The following is a 4495-nucleotide window of genomic DNA, read 5'->3' on the forward strand; positions in this document are numbered from 1 at the left end:
CATACTGCCAGCGGTCTGGTAAATGGAAAGAGGTCCTCTATGCCCAAGCATTTACCTATCTTTGCTCCAATCCCTCTCTGTTCTCCTCTTGTAACCCCCACTGATAATAAACAGTCTTTCCAAATAGGGTCAGGAAATTGCTCCATGGCCGGATGCCAGGAACTGATCCAAATTGCTGTTATCCCTGTATCAGTTATCCCATCTAAACATTATGTTCTCTTTACTTCCTTTCTCTTTGCCCAGACAAAAGATGATTGAAAAATTGGCCAGACAAATGTGGGGGCTACCCATATTGGTCTTGTCAGATACATATGCTAGGATCTAGGACCATTCACTTCTTCTATCAACAATGAAATACACTTTTCTTCTATATACAAGGCCCATGGAATCCCAGGTGGGAGACAGAAGTTGTTGGTGAGCTCTACCATAAAAATCAAGCCAGGTCCCCAGTGAGTACTATCCACCTCCAGAGAAAATATGTCTCAATTGCCCAACCTCTAGATATCGGAAAAGTAGGAGAAGTGGTCAAACATTCCTCCAAGGTCCTTACCTCTTTGACATCCCCCCTCATGAATGGCACTAACTTGTCATTTCATCTTTTGCTTCAGACCTTGACCTCAGTATACCAACTCCTTAATGTCACCCGACCTGGTCGTTTTAAAGATTGCTGGCTATGCATATCCCATGGAACTGGCTCACCACTGCCACTTACAGCCTGTCCAGTGATACCGCCAAGTAACCTTACTTTACCTTTTGTCAGCTGCCCTGACTCTAATATCACCATGAATCCATACCTTTTGTCTATCCCTCTTTTTGATTTGGCAAACTGTTTTAAGACATGTGGGACACATTCTGTAGGTATGCTAGGCTCCCTAGACTGCAACAGAACCACAACCCTTGATACCTCATCTCTGCCACAATGCCCTACAGTCCAAAACACGTCAATCCTCTGTGGCGCTCAGGTATATCATCGCCTACCTGCCAGCTGGTAAAAAGTTTGCACATGGATATTCCTTTACCCTGAACGAGGGGTAATCCTAGTAATAGCTACTAACCTAAGAGGGCAGTTCAGGTCATACCACTCTTGGTTGCTGTGAGAATAGCCATAGGCACTGGCACTGGGATTGCAGGGCTGATTACTTTCATGACCCAACATAATAAGTTCACTTATGAGATTAACAATGGTTTTCAAAGTATGTCTCAAACCATGCTCACCATCCAGAAACAGATCGATTCTTAGAACCGCACCTGTGGTGCTTCAGAATTGACGGGGGCTGGATATCCTGACAGCTAAAGAAGGTGGTCTTTGCCTGTTCCTCCAAGAAAAACGCTGTTTCTATGTCAACCAATTCGGAATAGTGAGAAATAAAATCCAGGAGCTACAGTCAAGTATACAGAATTCTAAGGAATGCTAAGCCTCCAATTCCTGGATTTTCAAACCCCTGTATGGAAGTGGACACTCCCTTTCTTTTTTGGAGGGGGTTTGCAGTGAACTTTAAAAAGAGAGTAGGGGGTTGGGGATTTAGCTCAGTGGTAGAGCGCTTGCCTAGGAAGCGCAAGGCCCTGGGTTCGGTCCCCAGCTCCGAAAAAAAGAACCAAAAAAAAAAAAAAAAAAGAGAGTAGGGAGGGCTCCCTAGGCCCCTCCTGTTGTTATGGGGTCTGGGATGGAATTGTGAGGGAGACGCTCAGTGTTGGGGGCTGAGTTGGGATGGGGACTCCTCAGCAACTGAGGGTCTCTTGCTCTCAGTGTCCTTGCTGGGCTGGGTGGTCTAGGGTTTCTTACTCCTTGGAGGCCATGTAGGCCATGAGGTCCACAACCCTGTTGCTCTAGCTGTCATTCCAGGAAGGGGAATTCATTCATTGTCATACCAGGAAATGAGCTTTACGAAGTTGTCATTGAGAGCAATGCCAGCCCCAGCATCAAAGGTAGAGGAGTGGGAGTTGCTGTTGAAGTCTCAGGAGACAACCTGGTCCTCAGTGTAGCCCAGGATGCCCTTTAGTGGGCCCTCGGATGCCTGCTTTACCACCTTCTTGATGTCATCATACTTAGCAGGTTTCTTCAGGCAGCATGTCAGATCCACAACGGATACATTGTGGGTAGCACACGGAAGGCCATGCCAATGAGCTTCCCATTCAGCTCTGAGATGATCTTGCCCACAGCTTTGGCAGCACCAGTGGATGCAGGGATGATGTTTTGGGCTGCCCCATGGCCATCACGCCACAGCTTTCCAGAGGGGCCATCCACAGTCTTCTGAGTGGCAGTGATGGCATGAACTGTGGTCATGAGCCCTTCCACGATGCCAAAGTTGTCATGGATGACCTTGGCCAGGGGCGCTAAGCAGTTGGTGGTGCAGGATGCATTATTGACAATCTTGAGGGAATTGTCATATTTCTCGTGGTTCACACCCATCACAAACATGGGGTCATCAGCTGAAGGGGCAGAGATGATGACCCTTTTGGCCCCACCCTTCAAGTGAGCCCCAGCCTTCTCCATGGTGGTGAAGACGCCAGTAGACTCCACGACATACTCAGCACCAGCATTACCCCACTTGATGTTAGGGGGGTAACATCGCTCCTGGAAGATGGTGATGGGCTTCCCGTTGACGACAAGTTATCCATTCTCAGTCTTGACTGTGCCGTTGAACTTGCCGTGGGTAGAGTCATACTGGAACATGTAGACCATGTAGTTGAGGTCAATGAAGGGGTCATTGATGGCAACAATCTCCACTTTGCCAGATGCAGAGCAGAAGGAAGCTCTGGTAACCAGGCACCCAATACGGCCAAATCCATTCATACCAACTGTCACCATCTTGTCTACGAGATGGGGCTGGTACTGCCTGAGAAGATGCGGCTGTCTCTGGAGCAGGGAGGAGCGGAGAGCAGGACACTCCCTTTCATGACACTTTTCCTAGTCATCTTTCTGACGTTACTATTCGCTCCCTGACTCGTTAATCTTGTTTCTACATTCCTTCAGTGACAGACACAAAAAATTTCTAACTAAACTATTAACCAGTTCCTGTTATAGGAACTGTCCTGTTTCAGCTGCTGTCCACAGCTGTAACACGCTGCAGGACCCTGATGCAAATGTTCACCAAGTGGGCCCCGGTGATGAAAGTCAGCTGTACCCTGAAATTGACAATGCTCCAAGACAGCAGGAAGCAGCCCTAAGAGACACGGCACCCCTATTTCCCTTTCACCGTCAGTTTCCCCCTCCCCCTTTCTTTCTTCTTTGCTTTATGATAAGAAAAAGGGAGGTATGTTGGTATCAGGAACCACTTTCTCCTCCAGCAGTGATGTCACCTGGTCACCTGCAAGCAACAGGGACCTGCACATCTGTTGCCACGGCAACGGCCATACATTCCTAGCATGTATTTGGTTCGGGTCCCACCTTCGCCTGAGAGCAGTTACGTCACAGTTTAAATAAAAAGCAGACTCTTTCTGCCCCCCTTCCTCTTTTTTCTCTCTTTTCTCTCTCCTACCCCTTCTTGTCTCCATTGTCCTCAATAAATCTCTTCCATGTCCATGTGGAAACATAAAAAAAAAAAAAAAAAGTCACTGTAAATTCACACCCAGCTGTGTGACCACACATACAAATAAACAACAGGAAGTATCCAAAAACAGTATCCCTATCCCCTCCCCTTCCCTCCCCTCCCTTCCTCTCCCTTCCCTTCCTCTCCCTTCCCTTTCCTTCCCTTCCCTTCCCTTCCCTTCCCCCTCTCCACTCTTCCTTCCCCTTCTCTCCCCTCCCCTTCTCTTCCTTCCTTCCTATCAAAACTTGACATGTGACTAGAGACAGGGATGGCATCACAAAGCATACAAAGTGCTGGGTCTTACTGTGGCCTCTTCATATACACGTGTGGCCCCCACTGCCCCCTCTCCCATTCCCTACCTACATCATGATAGTTAAGAAAGGTTTTAATCAATAAATGGTGCTGGGACAACTGGTTACTGTGTGAGAGAAAGAGGAGGGGTCAGTTGAATCTCCTCTGAATGCTACAGACAGAAATAAACTCCAATTTAATTAAGGGCCCAAAGGACAGAATCTCTCAATTCCAACTTACCAGAAAACAGTTATTAGAGACCTATCACTTCATCCCAAACAAACCAGGCCTCATATACCAAGGGTTGACAGGATGGTATGTCTATGTCCTGCTTAGGAGTGTTAAGTTGGAACAATATCTTTAGGAAAGGGAGTCTGGGGCATGGCTGCCCAATAGTTAGACATTCTCCCTTGTTTACACCCCCCCGTGTTAGAATAGCAGTGTATTTATGTGCAGCTAGGACTCACATCTGGTTCACAACTGTTGTCTTCATAGTGTCTTCCTACTAATTCTGTCTATAGAAACAAATTGTTCTCTCTCAGAATAATAAAAATCAAAAGGAATGCCTTCCTTCACACCCCTTTCTCTCGTTCAGGACACTGCATGAGTCTGATTGCTGGGGCTGTGGACTCCATCTTGTGATCTTGAGGTGACAAAACCTGCATGTGAAGTCG

The 4495-nt window shown here is 47.3% G+C and overlaps 1 pseudogene; it reads right to left on the bottom strand.

Annotated features, from left to right (window-relative positions):
- Positions 1-1853: 1853 nt before the first annotated feature.
- LOC147998651 (glyceraldehyde-3-phosphate dehydrogenase pseudogene) lies at positions 1854-2809 on the bottom strand (annotated as a pseudogene).
- Positions 2810-4495: the final 1686 nt, after the last annotated feature.

This window comes from Rattus norvegicus, chromosome 20 (genome assembly GCF_021556685.1).
Source record: "Rattus norvegicus strain SHRSP/BbbUtx chromosome 20, alternate assembly SHRSP_T2T, whole genome shotgun sequence".
In the NCBI taxonomy this organism is placed as follows: Eukaryota; Metazoa; Chordata; class Mammalia; order Rodentia; family Muridae; genus Rattus; species Rattus norvegicus.